Consider the following 19,625-nt stretch of genomic DNA (forward strand, 5'->3'; position numbering starts at 1 on the left):
GGGGCCGGGGCCGGGGGGCTTCTGGGGCCGGACCGCGGGGGACGCGCCGCCCGGGCCTTCCTCTGGGGGCCGGGCCGGGGCCGGGGGCTTCTGGGGCTGGACCGCGGGGGACGCGCCGCCCGGGCCTTCCTCTGGGGACCGGGGCCGGGGCCGGGGCCGGGGGGGCTTCTGGGGCCGGACCGCGGGGGGAGCGCGGCCCGGGCCTTCCTCTGGGGGCCGGGCCGGGGCCGGGGCCGGGGCCGGGGCCGGGGGCTTCTGGGGCTGGACCACAGGGGAGCGCGCGGCCCGGGCCTTCCTCTGAGGGCCGGGGGCTTCTGGGGCCGGACCGCGGGGTCGGGGCCTCCCGAAGCGGCCCGGCGCGTGCCGAGGGGGGGCCCGGCGCTTGCTAAACGCCGAGGGGCCGGACCGAGAGGCCCAGACGTGGGGCGGCCGGGCCGAGCAGGGCCCGCGTTCTGGAAGATGGCCGTGACGTCAGGGGGTGACTCCCTGACGTCACCTGAGCCGGATGGGGGGCGGCGGGTGCCGGGTGTGAACGTCTCCTGGCCCAGCCCCCCCCGTGACGCCGGGGTCCCCTCTGCTCCGGGGCTCCCTGCGCGTGACTCGGGGCTCGGTCCTCTGGGCGCCCCATCAGAGGGCCCCCGGAGCCCTGACCCCGCTGGGGGGCTGGAGCCCGGACGGGGGAGGGGCGTAAACGGGTGCCCCAGCCTCCCCCCCCCCCCGCCCTCGGGGAGCCCCACGGAGATGTTTGCCCCGGGGCCCAGGGGGACACCCCGACCCAAGGCCCAGAGAGCCAGAAGGGAGCTGAAGCGGGGCCCGGGGGCAGGGGAGCTGAGGAAACGGAGGCAAAGAGGGTGAAGTGACTTGCCCAGGGTCGCTCAGCTGCTGGGTCCGAGGCTGGATCTGAGCACCAGTCCAGCCACTGGGCCACGTTGCGATCCAAGACCTCCATCCTGGGCCTGCCGCCTAACTGGCACCTCCACATTTTCTCAGTGATTCCCTCAGGGTCTGTGACAAATGCCGTGAAGCTCTGTTTCTCCCCTTCAGGACCGGCCTGGCCATCTGTGTCCAGGGAAGTCGAGGAAAGAGCCGGGGCCTGGGATTCTGATCCAAGCTTACCTAGATGAGCAGGCGCTTCTGAGCCGGGCGTGGGTAGCCGCCTAAGGGGAAAGTCCTTGTTTCTTTACCACAATCAGATCTTATTGTATGAATTTGTGTCAGTCCTCTGTAGATCTTGCATCTGCACTGTTCATTTTTTTCCTGCTCCATTTAAAAAAATTATCTATGCACACAGATATTTGCATAATTTTGTTTCTTTTTGACTATTTTCTTTTGTAACTTCTAGATCATGTCTGATTAAATTTTTCCCTTTTCTAGAACCATGAAAGATACTTTCTATCTTCCTTAAAATTTTTTTATGGAATTACTTTTTATATTTAGATCATATATTTTGAATTTGAATGTGATGCAAAGTGCTAGTCTAAATCTATTTTCTGCCAAACTATTATGTAGTTTTCCTAGGTGTTTCTGTTAAATAAAGGATACTCTCTCAGTGGTTTGTATTCTTGAGTTCATCTTGCTTATGTTGTCATTCCAAAAATCAATTTTTCTATTTTTTATCCAGTATCAGACAATTTCAAAAACTTTGAATTTGTGATCTAATTTGAAGTTTGATAATGATAAAAAGTCTTCTTTATTACTTTAAAAATCTTCAAAATAAGATTTTTTCTTTTCCAATCACATGTAAAGATAATTAACATTCTTTAAAATGTTGAGTTCCAAACTCTCTTATTCCCCTCTTTGGTCTTTTCAACCTCCCTAAGATTTAGTTTAATATAGATTATACATGTGCAATCATGCAAAACATATTAGTCATGATGTGGAAAAGGACACAGACAAAAAAAATCCACCAAAAAATAAAGTGAGAAATCGCATTTTTCTTATCTCCATCCATACTCCATCAGTTTTCTGTGAAGGTGGGTAGCCTTTTCCATCATACTTTAGTCATTCATAGTTGATCATCTTTACACCGTTGTTATCACTGTGTCTAATGTTCTGGTTTTGCTCACTTCACTTTGTATCAGTTTAAGTCCAGGTTTTTCTGTAATCATCCTGTTTTATCATTTTTTATGCAAATAATATACATAATTTATTTAATTTCCAATTCACTGCCACCACAAAAAGAGCTGCTTTAAATATCTTTGTATAAATAATCCTTTTCCTTTTTTCTTAAAAAAAAATCTCTTATAGATACAGAACTAGTAGTGGTGTCACTGGGTCAAATATGCTGTTCCAGGGCAATTTCGAATTGCTTTTCAAATGGCTCTCCACCAACAGTGCATTAGTGTCCCAGTTTTCCTCCAGTATTTGTCATTTTCCTTTTCTGTCTTATTAACTAATCTGATGGCTGTGAGATGATCCAACTCGGTTATTTTAATTTGGATTTCTCCAATTAAAAGTGACTTCGAGTATTTTTTTCATATAAATATAGATAGTTTTGATTTCTTTTGAAAAATACCTGTTCACATCCTTTGATCGTACTCTGAATGTTCATATAAAAGATTTGTGCCAACCTGTGGTAGAGCTTTCTGATCTCATATTGGTCTGAACAAACATAGTTGGATACACTCTACCTTGAACCTAACATAGTGATGTCATTTTGGTCCTCTTTGAGAACAAAGGACAACAACCAATGATCAATGAGGGAATGACTCATTTTCTTATAGATTTGAAAACCTGAGGTCTTTACCAGAGACACTTGCTCTAAAAGTTTCTCCCAATTTTTCTGCTTTCCTTCTAATCTTGGCTGCATTGGTTTTGTTTCTTAGCTTAATGTAATCAAAATAACCCATTTTACTTCCCAGAATGCTCTCTACCTCTTATCACAAATTCTTCCCTTATCCATAGACAGGTAAGTTGTTCTAAGCTTTTATGCCATAGGCACATTCAGGAACATAGGTACCACACAAAGCTGTTTCTGTGCTCACTGCTTCCCTCCTAACCTCTAGCTGGGCAAACCCTCCTCTATTCTATTCTCAAACTAGGGAGACACTGACAGCTTTATTTTCTATTTTTTTAGCTTAAAATCATTTTTAAAAGGACATTGGAAAAGCGTGACACCATTGACCTGGCTAGCATTCTCCTTTAAGCCAAAGAAGAGCAAGACTCATCAGACTGGCATCCTCCGAGCAATACAAACAGCTAGCTAGCTACACAATCTCTTTCCCCTTTAAGCCTTTTTCTCTCCAACCTAAGAGGGCCCCAGAGAGCAATGAACAATTCTGAAAGGTTTCTCTCAGAGTGTTTGTGGAGATAAAGAGAAAGCAGAAAGGCAGTATACATTAATTATGTACTAGATACATCTAAAACTGCCTTTAAGACATCTTGAACCACATGTCCAGTAGATATTTTAAACTCTCTATGTCCACAACAGAAGTCATTATCTTTTCTCTCATCTTCCCTATGACTGGAAAGGCAACACCATGCTCCAAATCCCTCCAGCTAGAAGCCTAGGAGTCATCTTGGACTCCTCACCATCTCCTCCTGCCCAGCCAATATCCAATCTGTCACCTCCTCGGCAGCCCTAGTGTTAGAGACCCTCATCATTCACATCTGGAATATTGCAGTAACTGCTGCAGGTCTGTGTACCTCAAGGCTTCCCTACTCCAGGCCATCCTATCAGCTATCCAGTGATCTTAAAACACAGGTCTGACCACGTCACCCCTGTCAGAAGTGAATACATTTTAAACATACTTCTTATCAAAATCTACTTTATCTGCCTCTGATAAGGACTGTAAATCCATACGTAAAAACATCAACTCCCTCCTTCAGGAAGTCTAATGGCACTCATAAATTCCCCATTTTATCAACAGTCACAGGATGGGATAGACATCTTGGAAAAAGGGAGGAAGATTCCTGTGTTTTAGGGAGTCTGTAACAGATCTGATAAGGGATGATTATCCTGAGTCAGGAGGAGGCACCCTTCCTCCTGCTAATGGAATCCTTGTCAGTCCTGACATGAAACAGATATCATGACTTAGGAAAGAGAATCATGATGTAAAATATGACATTTTTGAAAGAATATGTAATTTCATTGTCCGCCACCAAAAGTTTTATAGCTCTTTGTCTAAACCCAACAAATGTGCTCTTCTGACATCTCACTTTGAAATCAATTTTTAATTGATTTCCCACCCATGGGGGTTTTTGTAAACTTTACAGAAAATAAATGCTATGCTGTGTCTAATTAGTGTTTGTCTTATTTAAGATCAAACTCTAGGTTTCTATAACTCCCCCCCCATCCAGTAAATATTGGTGGCTCCCTAGCACATTTAAGGTAAACACAAAATTCTCTGTTATTCAAAGTCCTTCATATTCTGCCCCCTCTTGCTTTTCCAATCTTCTTACACCTTTCTAGATCCTGCCTCTTTCATGAACAAAGCACTCTATTTCTGGACTCCAGATACTTCTCTCTGACTTTTCCCCATGCCTCCAAGACTCTCCTTCCTCAAATCCACCTTCTGATTTCCTTGACTTTCTTTAAGTCCCAACTAAAAAAAATTGCATCTTTTAGTGGAAACCTTTCCCAACCTCTCTTCTTTTTTAGTGTCTTCTCTGTGCTAATTATTTCCCATATATCTTTCCTATAATGTGTGTGTGTGTGTGTGTGTGTGTGTGTGTGTGTGTGTGTTTCCCCCATTGTAAGCTCCTGGAGGTCAGGGACTATCTTTTGCCTCTTTTTGGGTCCTGATTAATTAGCACAGTGATGGTACTTAGATGGTGTTTAGTAATGGCTTGCTAATTCATCGATATGCCATATACTTTCTCTATTAGTCCTTCCTTATTCACCTGAGTAGGTGTGAGTCCAAGTCCTAACTTGGAATTTCATCACAGCGACCTATTTTGAAGCAGCTGCTCTGGTTTAAGTGTGTCACTTCTCTTTCCACCTCACTACATCTCTGGTTAAACGACCTTCCTTAAATAAGCAAAAGAAAACAGTCCTATTGCTTTCAACATGATTCACCAGGTTCTTCTGTGAAAGCCCTTAACTTTATTAAAAAAAATTTTTTTTTAAAATTGTACAAGAAATCCTTAACCTTTGTAGCAGACTTTAGTAATTGCTATTTTCTGTTTTGTGAGTCAATAGTGCTCAATTTTCCATCTGTCTTCTGGGTAAATGTTTTCAAAAGGAGTTTATATTCTAAACTACTATTCACCATGGCTGCCATGTTTTTTCATTGTGTAAGGAGATAAAATGTTCATTGGTGCAGGAGGTTTCTGGACTCTTTAGATGTTCTCTGAGGTGTCTGTTTTGCATTGGTTAAACTTCCTATCAACCCACAATTCCCTAGTAATATGTTAACATTTGTAAAGCAAATTCTTAGGTATAACTAGCTTTCTCACTAAATTCTGTCACCAATTTATCCTAATTCTTATTTTAATTTATAGATCTTGATTAAAAGACACAAATTACTCTGTCTTTCCAATAAACTGTAGATTGTTTGTAAGAAAATATGCAGGGGGCAGCTAGGTGGTGTACTGGATAAAGCACCGGCCCTAGAGTCAGGAGTTCCTGGGTTCAAATCCGTCTCAGACACTTAATAATTGCCTAACTGTGTGGCCTTGGGCAAGCCACTTAACCCCATTTGCCTTGCAAAAAACAAAAAATATGCAAGTTTCTAGGATAGTTTTGTATATCAAAGCATCTATAGACCAGCATTTTCTTCAGAGAGGATTTTTTTCCGTTGCTATTTTTCAGGGGTTAATATTTACTATCAGTGGATAAATTACTTAAATTCTCAAAAATTCAGTTTCCTTTACTACAAAATGAGGAGCTTATATTAATAACCCAAAGGATTCAAAGAGTCAAGGTCAACTCCACTGTTCTCTCCCATGAGTCCCACCTTCACCACAGGGAACTTCCAGTGTTCTAGATTGTGGACCTGCTCTGTTATGGAGGTGCCCCTGTGGCAGTTAAGTAGCACAGGAAATAGAAAATTGAACCCAGAGTTAGGAAGACTTGACTTTAAATCTAATCTCAGGCACTTATTAGTTTTATAACTAAGAAAGTCAATCTGTTTTGATTTCCTCATTAGTCAAATGGGGATCACAATAGCATCTACCCACCAGGATTGATGTGAGGATCAAACAAAACAAAATTTGTAAAGGGCTTAGCATGTTGCCTGGTACATAATAGACATTTAAGAAATGCTTGTTTCCTTCCTTCCTCCTTCCTTCCTTTCCTTCCTTCCTTCTTCCTTTCTTTCATTTTTTCCCTTCCTTTCTTCCTCCCTTCTTCCCTCCCTTCCTTCCTTCCTTCCTTCTTTCTCTTTCTCTTCTTTCCTTTCTTCCTCCCTATTGGATCTGCACAAATAACTGCACAAAAATATTACATCTCCAGATAATTCTTTCTACTAGTTTAGGAAAAAGTCCAGGTTGCTTGCTCTGTTTCTTGCTGCTCCTCCACCTGCTGGGGCCACCTGCTTTCTCTTCTTCTTGCCAAGAGGCTTGATTCAGGAACTCAAGTGAAACTCTTCTTTTTTCTTTGCAAAAGGAAGGAATTATTATTTTTTATTTAATAATAGTATTGTTTTCAACTAACAAATAGTTTTCCTTCTCCCTCTCCCCTATAACTGAACAAAGGAAATAAAGAAAAAGAAAATTCTGATAACAAAAATGTATAGTAAAGCAAAACAAATTCCTGCATTGACTTTGACCAAATATGTATATCATATCTTGCATCTTGAATCCATCAACTGCTTCTCTGACAGATGAGTAGCGTATGTTCCATCTTTTGTTCTCTGCAAGCAAGATAGTCTTTGCAGTGATCAGAGTTCACAAGACTTTCCAAGTTTTTCTTTTTAACGTTACTATATCATTGTTCTGATTCTGCTTACTTCACTCTGCATTAGTTCATACAGGTCTTCCCAGTTTTTATTTGTTATGATGTAATGATATTCCATTATATTCATATGCTTTCATTTATTTGACCATTCCCCAGGAAAGGGGCACCGCCTTAGTTCCTAGGTTTTTTTGGTACTGTAAAAGTATTACTAAAATATTTGTGTGTGTGTGTGTGTATATATATATATATATATATATAAAATACATATATATATATATATATATGTATATAGGTCCTTTTCTTCATGAAATTAAGTACTATTCATGGCTCCACCATTGCCTCCACTGATTTCATCTCTGTTGCATGTCTCCCTTTTGGGAACCAGCCTGCCACTACTTCTTCATAGCTGTCTTTTCTGGGATTGGGGGAACTCTGATGGTTGGATAAACCATGACTCTTATTCCTGAGGATTGTAAATCTGCCCTGCTATCCCCATTCCTGCATTGCCATCTTTTTTTAAATATCTCTCTCTCTCTCTTTCTCTCTCTCTCTCTCTCTCTCTCTCTCTCTATCTATCTATCTTTTTAGTTTTTCAAGGCAATGAGGTTAAGTGACTTGCAGAGGGTTACACAACTAGGTAATAAGTGTCTGAGACTGGTTGAACTCAGGTCTTCCTGACTCCAGGGCCGGTGCTGTATCCACTGTGCCACCCCTATCTGTGTCTCTTCACCTCTCTTCTTTGCTTACCTCATCTACATTTTATAGAGTTGAGTCCAGGTTGAGCTTCAGATCTGCAATCTTGAATCCCTGAGCTACTACCCCCACCACTATGACTCAATTGCTCTTTCTTTCTCATGAGGCATCAATAGACCAAAAGCACTCAGATGTGTTGACTAGTGATATTCCTGAGGACACCCATCATCTCTACATGATATTATTGAGGAGACAATCAAAATTCTCCCTTAAGGGGAATCCTTATGTTCTATATTTTCTACATTCGTACTCAGGTTTAATTTATCTTTCCATATCCTCCCTCCATGGAATCCCCTGTTTAGTTTTGGTTTTTGCCTTTTTAAAAAAATCTAATTTTCTCTGTGCCTTTTCTTCACATCAGAATAAATTTCAAATATGCCCCCCCAGACACATATACATATTGAATTTGCTTTGTGACAAAGAAAAATTAAAGTAAAACCCAACCAGCAACAGAGAAACCGACAATGGACAGGCATACCTTGTTTTATTGTGCTTCACTTAATTACACTTCACAGGTATTATTTTTTTTATAAATTGAAGGTTTCTGGCAACCCTGCATCAACAAGTCTATCAGTGCCATTTTCCCAAAGGCAGGTGTCCACTCCTTGTCTCTGTGTCACATTTTGTAATTTTCCCAATATAGCAAACTCTATCATCATCTTTCTTCTGGCATGGTGATCTGTAAGCAGTGTTCTTTGATGTTATAATTATTTTAGGCACCATGAACATTGCCTAGATAAGACCCAGAACCTAACTGATACATGCTCTGAGTGTTCTGTCTGTTTCCCTATCTCTCCTTTTCCTCAGACTTCTATTCCCTGAGATAAAATCATATTGAAATGAGGCCAGTTAATAACCCTACAATGGCCTCTTAATGTTCAAGTGAAAGGAACAGTGGATTGATGGAGCAAACATTTTTATGTCATATTTTAAGAAATTTCCATAGTCACCCTAACCTTCAGTGGTCATTCCTCTGTTCAGTCAGCAGATATCAACATTGAGGCAATTTTCCTCAAGAAAATTCTTCAGTTTCCATCAGGAAAGGATTGTGATTTGTTGAGCGATTAGGTGATGGCTAGCAGTTTTTAGCATGAAATTATTTTTAGATGTTTTTACAAATACTATTTTTTATTTTCTTAAACATTTTAATTTAGTATTTTATTTCCCCCAGTTACATGTAACAATAAAATTTTAACATTCACTAAAAAAAGACCTTTGAGTTCCAAACTCTCTTCCTTCATATTTTCGTCCTCCCCACTGAGAAGGCAGGAAATTTGATGTCATACAATATTTATTTTGGCAGGGTAATCAGGGTTAAGTGACTTACCCTGAGCAGTGACAAGTGTTCGAGGCTGAATTTGAACTTGGGAAGAGATATCTCCCTGACCACAGGAGCAGCACTCCGTCACTGTACCACTTACATATATAAATGTTAGTTATTATTATTCATTAGTAGGGCTTCACTAATCAGTAGGCCTTTTTTTAGGGTTTTTGCAAGGCAATGGGGTGAAATGACTTGCCCAAGGCCACACCGCTAGGTCATTATTAAGTGTCTGAGGTTGGATTTGAACTCAGGTCCTCCTGACTCCAGGGCCGGTGCTCTATCCACTGCACCTAGTAGATCCTTTTTGATGACCATATAAATGAAGCATCCCATGCCTTAACTCTTTAGCTCCTATGGGCTAGCGTGTCAGCAAACTAAAATGTAACAGGGTTTATAATTTTAGTACTTTAGGGGCAGCTAGGTGGCACAGTGGATAGAGCATCGGCCCTGGAGTCAGGAGGACCTGAGTTCAAATCCAACCTCAGACACTTAATAATGACCTAGCTGTGTGGCCTTGGGCAAGCCACTTCACCCCATTTGCTTTGCAAAAACCTAAAAAAAATAATTTTAGAGTCAAAATACAGACCAAATTTCCCTAAGAATAGTAGGGGAAATAATGTATGCAAAGTTCTTTGATTTCTGTCCCTGCCAGAGCAAAATATTTTTAAAAGACTTTTTTTTTAAAAGAAAACGAATTTAGCGATTTTTTTGAATGGGGCTTTAAAGTGGTTTATAAGAATGTTAACTAATTACCTAGTTGCATGACCTTGGGCAAGTCACTTAACCCCATTGCCTTGCAAAAATAAAAAAACAAAACAGAAAAAAAAAGAATATTAACTAAAATCCTAAATTCAGGAATAGTTTGTCCTGCCTGCTGGGTTGTTTTCACTGTCAGTTGAAACTTTGTATTGAGTTGTTTCTCCAGAACTGTCATTACCAGGGAGAAGGGATCCCTAGATGCTGAGATATTTGGCAGCAGATATAAGGTCCCCCAAAGGGAAGATCCCTTCTTGCCTCTAAAGAAATGCTTTCAGAAAATGACTTTAAACAAAGCTAAAGTGAATGAGCCTCGGGACAGATCTGCTTTATAAATTGCTCTCCTTAGCACAACCAGCCCTTCTAGCAGAGATCTTTGCCGTAGGCTTTTCCAAGCTTAGGAATGTCAATGGGCATTTGTTAGAATGAGGAATATGGAGTCACATATCAGAAAGTTAAAGAGTCAGTCTTCCTATGGATGGGGGCAGAGACAATGTCACATTGTTGGGGTGGCCGTATCTTATTCATTTCTTAGCCTCCTTAGCCTTACAAAGACAAATAATAAGCTACTTTTCTCGAGTATTCTCAGAAAGCATCCTCTCCCAGTCATTCAGAAATGTGTTCTGCTCCTACTGTTCTTCTCCCCTGATGTTAAATAATAGTAGCAGTGTGATCATGGCAAATCATTTAATCTCCCTGAGCTTCAGTTTTCCCATCTGTAAAATGTAACTTATGACACTTCACAGTTTTGTATAAGGATCAAATGAAATAATGTGTATATAAAGTGTTTTATAACCCTTAAAAGACTGATCAGTTATTGGGATGTATATATTTTATCTCCTCTACTAGATTTTAAATTTCTTGAGGGCAGGCATTTTGCCTTATTTGGTTGTTGACAGGAAAGACCCCCCTCCTCCCCTCCTCCCCTCCTCCCCTCCTCCCCTCCTCCCCTCCTCCCCTCCTCCCCTCCTCCCCTCCTCCCCTCCTCCCCTCCTCCCCTCCTCCCCCTCCTCCCCTCCTCCCCTCCTCCCCTCCTCTCCCCCTTCTTCTTCTCCTTCTTCTTCTTTCTTTTTTTTTTTTAAGGTTTTTGCAAGGCAATAGGGTTAAGTGGCTTGCCCAAGGCCACACATCTAAGTGGTTATTAAGTGTCTGAGGTCGGATTTGAACTCAGGGACTCCTGACTCTAGGGCTGGTGCTCTATCCACTGCGACACCTAGCCGCCCCTATTTTTCTTCTTTTTGAAAACAAAACACCTAAAAACAAAGCTGTCTGTACTCCTTGGTTTCATTTACTCTCCATTCAACTGCTTCTGGGCCTTGTGAAATTCTTTATGGCAAAACACAAGAAGCTTTCTTAATAAATGTTGGAATCAAACAGGGATGATTCTTTTCTCTTCTCATTTGGTGGCCTCGTCAACTCCTAAGGACTAGATGGTCATCTCTTGGCAGGTGACTTCTGGGTATATGGATATATTCAGCTTAGTCTAGTCCCTTGTTACAATTTCCCTTTGGATAGCTTGGCTAGATGTCCTCATGGCATCTCATATTCAACCTTCTGAGATAACTCACCATCTTTCTCCAACCCACTCTTCATCTGAATTCTCCTTTTTTCTATTGAGGGCACTGTCTTCCTTCAGCTGGTATAGGAGATAGAGCCCTGGACTTCAAATTAGGAAGTCTTGAGTTCAAATTTTGCCTCAGACCCTCACTAACTGTGTGAACCCAGAAAAGACTCTTGATCTCTCAACTTCAATTTCCTCATCTATAAAGTAAGGATAATAACAAAATACCCAACTAAGTATGGTTGTGAGGTTGAAATGAGATTACATTCATAAAGTGCTTAACAAACCTTAAAGCATTTCTATAAATTTTAGATATAGACATTCAGGTTTATAACCTTGACATCATCCTCACTTCCTCACTCTCTGCTATCAAATCTTGTTTCTTTCCCTTTACTACATCTCCTTTCCTTTTTTGATAGGGTTAACTGAAATGCTTAGTATGGACTTTGAAATGAAAACTGTGATATTAGAGCACCCAGCTTTGAATGGAAAGAGGCCCCAGATAGAGAATTAATGATGTAAGCCTGTTTTTGTAATCTGGCCCAAGCAATGAAACACCAACAATAGGACTCATCCTTGCACCATTATCTCTAAGGCCTCTTGCAAAATTCCTCAACCTATAGGTACTTGGTTAAGGTCCAAAATTTTTCTTTAAAAATTTTTCTTTAAAAATGACCCTATAGGGCGACTAGGTGGCGTAGTGGATAGAGTACCTGCCCTGGAGTCAGGAGTACCTGAGTTCAAATCCGGTCTAGGACACTTAATAATTACCTAGCTGTGTAGCCTTGGGCAAGCCACTTAACTCCATTGCCTTGCAAAAACCTAAAAAAAGGGGGGAAAAATGACCCTATAGAAGGTGCTACTGATAATTCAAATGAACCATCTCAATTAATAGAATAGTTAGAAGGAACACATATAGACAAGGCACAGGACAGAGATGAATATGAAGTTATAATATATTGTAAAGATGGAGTCAATAGGTAGAAAAGGAATGTACTGGGAGAAAGGGAAAGGAGAGGTGGAATGGGCTAGGATATTTCATGTAAGAGTCAAGAAAGAGCTTTTGCAATGGAGTGGAAGGGGGAGAGGTGAGGGGGAATGTGGGAGCCTTCATTCTCATCAGAAGTGGCTCAGAGAGGAAACAACATAGACTCTCAATAGGGTATAGAAATCTATCTTACCCTAGAGGAAAAAGGAAAGAGATGGGAGAAAGGGGGCAGGGGGAGGGGAGGGTGGGGATAGGTGATAGAGGAGAGAGAAGATCATGGGAGATGGGAAGCAGATACAATAAACTTTTTTGGTTTTTTGCAAGGTGGTGGGGTTCAGTGGCCTGCCAGAGTCCACAGGGCTGGAAGACCGTCGGGTGACTGAGGCAAGATTTGGGTTTAGAGCTTCCTAACTCCAGGGTGGGTACTCTGTCTGCTGCACCGTTCGACTGCCCTGCAACACACTTTTAAGGAAGGAAGGAGAGAGAATAGAATAAATGGGAGTGGAGAGGAATGGATGGAGGGAAATACAATTAGAAATAGCCACTGTGGGAAAAAATATGGAAGCAACTTCTCTGATGGACTTTTTTTTTGGCAAGGCAGTGGGGTTAAGTGATTTGCCCAAGGTCACACAGTTAGGTAATTATTAAGTGTCTGAGGCTAGATTTGAACTCAGGTCCTCCTGAATCCAGGGCTGGTGCTCTATCCACTGGGCCACATAGCCACCCCATCTGTTTGACTTATGATAAAGAATGTGATCCATCCCAGAGACAGAGCTTATGGTATCTGAACCCAGACTGAAGTACATAGTAATTTGTAAATAAATAAATAAATAAATAAATAAAATAAAAAAATGACCCCATAGGAATTCAACTCACAACTAGATGTTATTATTATCTCCATTTTATATTTGAGGAAACTGAAGCAAACAGACATTAAGCGACAGGAGTTGCTTTTGCCTTTATATCCCCAGTGTTGAAAGTCTGATATATAGTGTACTTAGTAAATGATAATTGCTTGATTTCCTCATCTATAAAACAAAACCCTGGTTCTAGCTCCATGACAAGATTATTGTGAGGAAACTGCTTTGTAAGCTTGAAAACCTAGAAATGGGGTTCCTCTGTGATTTCCTCCTTCCCTTCTGCTGTGTCATAGGGCTAGGAAGAGTGAAGCCTAGAGATCAGTGGGAAACTGGAGAGGAAAGTGTCCTCCCATTGACTTCCCTGCCTCCTCCAGCAGGCAGCAGAGAGAGAGGGATCTCTTCATTCACCCAAAAAACTCTCTTCTTGGGGGCTTTATGTAGTTTTGGGAGCCAGTAATGTACCATTCAAGGGTATTGTTTGTTTGCTTTTCTTTTCCTTAAACTTTCTTCTCTAACACTGCTGTGTAGTTGCAAGTGGGGAATCTATCTTGGTACATTGACTTTATCTGAAGTTTCTGGGTAGGGGGCATATGAGCCAAGAGCATTGGACCCAGGCCAGGTGCATTAGGGTAGTTTGACTCCAAAATGAATACAATACTTCATCATATAGAGGCAGTTTTGTGATGTCTCTGACTGTATAGCACACTGGACCTGGAGCCAGGAGGATTGGAGTTTACATCTTGGTTCAGATACTCAGTAGCTGTGTGACCCTCAGTTTCCTCATTTGTAAAATGGAGGTAATACTAGCAATACCTCCCAGAGTTGTTGTGAGGATAAAATGAAAAATTATTTATAGAGAGCTTTGTCAAGCTTCACCTACCATAGAAAGGCTGGCTACTTCCTCATTATTATTTGCTCCACAGTTCATCCAGATCAAGACTCTGCCCATATTAGACATTGAATAGAGATTTGTTGAATGCATGAAGGCATGAACTTTGTTCAGTATTATATGATCTTTACTTGCCAGGGTTGATGTTAGGATCAAATGAGATAAAAACTGTAAAGCATTTAACTATGTTTTGTCACATAGTAAGCAGTATATAAATGTTAGTTATTATTATTAATTATATTAATTTGGTAATGAATAATGGGGGGGCAACTAGGTGGCACAATGATGTGAGTTTGGGATCAGGAAGACACAGCTTTATGAGTTTAAATCCAGCCTCAGATGCTTATTAGCTGTGTATCCCCAAGCAAGTTGCTTAGCCCTGTTTCACAGTTTCCTCATCTGTAAAATGACCTAGAGAAGAAAACTGCAAACTATTCTAATATGTTGGTCAAGAAAACCCCAAATGGGGTCACAAGGAATCCATTGTGACAAAAATGATCAAACAAACTCAATAATGGAGAAGCTGCTTTAGAGTCAGGATGACCTGGGTTCAAAATCTACCTCTTACAGATACTGGAAATAAGACCTTGGATAAATCATTTAACTTTTCTTGCTGCTCCAGGCAACATTTTAAGATTGGAAGTTGCAGAGAGTTTTGCTATACACTGGGAGAGAGAGAGTTTTCTCAAAAATCACAGGTTCAGATTCCCTTTCCCTCCAAATAGTAATTTGGCAAATGTCCACTAAAAGTGAAACATTCAGGGGTGGCTAGGTGGAGTGGATAGAGCACCAGCCCTGGAGTCAGGAGTACCTGAGTTCAAATCCTGTCTCAGACATTTAATAATTACCTAGCTTTGTGGCCTTGGGCAGGCCACTTAACCCCATTTGCCTTGTAAAAGCCTAAAAAAAGAAAAGTGAAACATTCAGGTTTAAAACTGGAAAATGATAAAAGATGTTCTCACAAAACAAAAATGCTCTTAACTGCAAATGCATTTAGAGATGAAGTTCACATTTAAAAGAATATGGTGGCATTGAGGAGGGTCCTGGGAAGAGCAATGACTAAGATTAAAGGAATGGATGGGAAATGGATCCTGGGAGGAAAGATGAAAGAGCTTGGTTTTGCTTGCCTGGACCTATGAAGAAAGCATCTCTCTTCTCAGGACATTTAGGTGGAGAAACCTGACCAGCTGTTCTTTTTATTTTTATTTTTTATTATTTTTAAATTTGCTAGTATTTTATTATTTTATTTTTTTACCAGATGTTCTTTTAAAAAGTATTCAAAATAATTTTTATTGATATTTGTTTTTTTTATCATCATTTCTAATTGTATCCTTCCCCTCTTGATTCCAAGAGAGTAATTCCTTAAAATAAAAGTTGTTTTGGTGCAAGGCAATGGGGTATGTGACTTGCTCAAGGTCACACAGCTAGGTAATGATTAAGTGTCTGAGGCCAAATTTGAAGTCAGGTCCTCCTGATTCTAGGACCAGTGCTCTATTCATGGTGCCACCTAGCTTCCCCCTAAAAGAATTTTTTAAAAAGAATTTTAAAAGGGGGGGAAAAGTTCAGCACAAAGCATATCAGGAAAATTCTATGTGTAGTGCTTCACATCCATTGACCCTGCCCCTCCCCATTTTCTTTTATTTTTTAGGTTTTTTTTTTTTTGCAAGGCAAATGGGGTTAAGTGGCTTGCCCAAGGCCACACAGCTAGGTAATTATTAAGTGTCTGAGACTGGATTTGAACCCAGGTACTCCTGACTCCAGGGCCGGTGCTTTATCTACTACGCCACCTAGCCCCCCCCCCCCAATTTTCAAAGAAAGGGATGAGGCAAAAAAAAATCTTTTCATCTCTCTTATTAGGCAGATAAGTTGGTCAGGGGTCAGAGCACACTGGAGTCAGGAAGAGCTGAGTTCAAATTTGATCTCATTTATCAGTTGGGTGAACCTGGGCAAGTCACCTACCTTCTGTTTGCCTCAATTTTCCCATCTGTGAAACAGGAATAATCAAAGCATCTACTTCACAGGGTTGTTTCCTGGAGAATACTTACTAATACTATTATTATTGTTATTATTGTTATTATTATTATTATAATTCTTCAGTATTGTTTTGATTGGTTTGTTACTATTATCTTCCATTTATGCATTATTGTCATATATGTGGTTCTGTTTTATTCTGCATCAGTTCTTGTAAATCTTCCAATACTTCTCTGTATTCATTATATTCTTTATTTCTAATAGTAGAGTACTGCTCTGTTGCATTGTTTAGCCATTCCCAATCAATGGGACTTGATTTTGTCTCTACTTCTATCCCTAAGGTAGAGCCCCTGAGGTTCCTCCCAGACCAGGGTATTGCCCTTTTCAAATGCATTTGATGGATTCCGCTGAAGGAGAGTAGAGTGGACAAACTTTGGAGGGTCTTATTTATCTAAATGAGGCAGAGGTTAGGAAGAAATGAAAGACAAATTTGGTGAACTCAAAGCCTTTCCCCTACTCCACTTAAGGATCTAGATTCTGTAGAATCATGGAACAATGAGAGTAAAAATGACCGTGAGATGTTCTTTATTTTATCCCAACTCTCCCTTCATGTCCCATCGGGGACACTTGATTTCCTAGTCTTTCTGAAAGATCCCCAGGGACAGGGATTTCACACAATAGACCTTTCAAATTAAAAAAAAAATACTGGCTAAGAAATTAGTCCTAATGTGATATTAAATTCATTTCTTCTTATTCTGCCCTCAGAAGAGTCTAATGAACAGTTAGTCACAAAGATCCCACCACTGCCCATATATCCCAAAACATCCTAAGAGGTCAAAGATGAAAAGAAAGGTCCATATACAGTAATACTTTTTATGGTGTTTTTTGGCAAGGCAGTGGGATTAAGTGGCTTGCCCAAGGCCACACAACTAACTAGGTAATTATTAAATGACTGGGGTCAGATTTGAACTCAAGTACTACTGACTCCAGGGCTGGTGCTCTATCCACTTCGCCACCTAGCCACCCCCTTGAGCTGATTTGTAATAATATATTGATCATATACATCCTGCAATTTCTATACTTGCAATATTCAAATATATTCAATTTGCCCAATGGGGATCTCCCACTTGGCAACTCTTTCTTCCTCCTACTCCCTCAAACACACTTCAGCTCTAACATTCTGTGATTAGCTGCTCTGGGAACATGATTAGTGACTTTGCTTATGGCCACAATCCCATTACAACCACTCTTTTCCAAACAAAATCTTTTTCTCTCCTTGCTTACATTCATCAACCCTGAAGGAAGAAACGGGTTTTTCACTGGCTAATGATTTAGTTTCAAATTTAATTTTTTTGAAATAAAATTACATCTTTCTCAATACATTAGTTGTCTTTTCTCAATTTATAAACTCTAATAGATAACCCTAGTTTCTGTATCTCAGGGATAATCTCTGCAAATAGGTAGAAAGAAAACAGAATTAAAGGTTAAAGAAGGTTTCAAGGTTGGACCACAAGTTTGCTCAGAATATGTAAATGGTGAGAAGGGATTTGGAGGAATCAGAATGGATAAATAGAGAATTTCAGGGACAGAAGTAAAATTTATAAATAGCCCTTGAGAAGAACTTAAAGAATTCTTATTTTGGGACCCCTGGAGAAACTGAAGGTAAGAAATCTGAGAAAAGTTTAAAGAGCTGTAGTCAAGAAAATATGAATTCAACTCCTACCTCAGATACTTAGTGCTCTATCATTTAACCTCTCTCAGCCTCAGTTTCCTCATCTGTAAAAGGGATAATAATAGGGGCCACCTCTTATGTTTATTGTGAGATCAACATTCACAATATTGTAAATGCTTCACATACCTTAAGCACAACATAAATACTGACTATTATAATTATTACTATAATTTATTTTGGAATAACAAAAGATGGAATGTAGAACAGAAGAACCATATTATACCTTAGTTTTAAGAAATTAAATCTGGGTACCTTATTTATCTGAGATAAGGTTTCCTTGTTTGGAAAATGAAGTGTTTCAGGATGTTCTGAGGGAGTAGTATGGCTGCATGTGGTCTTTTTAATACACTTATCTAAACAAATACAAAAAGGTAGGGTTTGTTAAAAATGAATATATTTATTACTTTTTCTAAGATTTTGTGTAATAGATTCATTTTTTTATTGTCATTACAGTGGTTTTAATATAGTTATAAAAAGTTAGCAAAATGCTCTGTTGTTTAAAGTGACCTTCATGAAATGTATGGGTATTTTGGCGAAAATTAATATTTCATACATGAGGCAGCAAGGTGATTCAATGGATAGAGAGCATTGGGCCTAGAGTCAGGAAGACCTGGGTTCAAATTTGCCCTCAGATACTTACTAGCTGTGTAACCCTGGGCAAGTCACTTAACCTGTATTTGCCCTAATAGTGGAGAAGGAAATGGCAAACCACTCCAGTGGCTCTGTCAAGAAAACTCCATGGACTGTAACGGGGTCACAAAGAGTTGGATATGTTTCTTCCCTAGAGTTTAGCTGATAGTTCCTGAAAAATTCCAGCTCCAATTGAAAATAATTTTGTGGTGTGCATTATTATTATCTATCAATCAATAATCATTAATAAGGGTTCATTATGTATTAGGCACCATGCTAAATGATTAAATGATGGAGATACAGAGAAAAGACATAAATAGTGCCTGCCCTCAAGGAGCTTATATTCTACCAGGGGAGACAAGATGTTCACCAGTATAGATGCTAGACATGTAGAGTATATATATATATATATATATATATATATATATATATATATATATATATATCATCTTAGAAGAAGAGTCACTAGTAGCTGGAGGGGCAATAAAAGTCCTTCCCAGAAAGATAGCCTTTGAGCTTAATCAATTTGAAGAAAAACTGAGATTCTGAGAAGTGACAGTCAGGAGAGATCAACAAATCAGTAAACATTTATGAAGTATCTACTATATACAGTGTAAAAAGAGACAAAAGATAGTTGCTGCCATCAAAGAACTTACAATCTAAAAGGGGAAGCATCATGGAAATAAATATATGCAAAGCAAGCTATATATAAGATAGAAAGGAAATAATTGATCCTGGGAAAGCACTAAACCTGAAATCATTCCATGCAAAGTGTATCAGACACATGGCTTACATGCCCAAACTTAGCATCCAACATGATTGCTAGTATTTATATGACGTTTTAAGATTTGCAAAACACTTTATTTGTTACCTTGATTGATCTTCTCAACAATCATATTAGATAAATATTATCATTTTACAGATGAGGAAACCGAGACCAGGAAAAGTTACGACTTGTTTAGGGTCATACAACTAGTAAGTGTTTGAGGTTGGATTTTAAACTCAAAACTTCTTACTCCAAGGCTAGCACTTCTCTACCTCACATAATCGAGTTATAGTCAGCAGAAAAACTATTTCCTAAATCTTTTCATTCTTCAAGTATGACCCTATTTCAAGAATATTTTGAAATAATCCTGGTGTAGTTTGTCCTCGCTCAGTCTATAAAGACCCAGTTCCTTGATGGTTGCAGAGATATATGTTTCAGGATTTTTTGCAAAAAATAATCAAAACATAATTATCACTAGAGTTCTACTGTCTGGTTGAGCAGGGCATCGTACATCTTTATTCCTCTTTGTCACTACTTTGTGAGTGGGTCTATGAGTT

Source organism: Macrotis lagotis, chromosome 1 (assembly GCF_037893015.1).
Source record: "Macrotis lagotis isolate mMagLag1 chromosome 1, bilby.v1.9.chrom.fasta, whole genome shotgun sequence".
Lineage (NCBI taxonomy): Eukaryota > Metazoa > Chordata > Mammalia > Peramelemorphia > Peramelidae > Macrotis > Macrotis lagotis.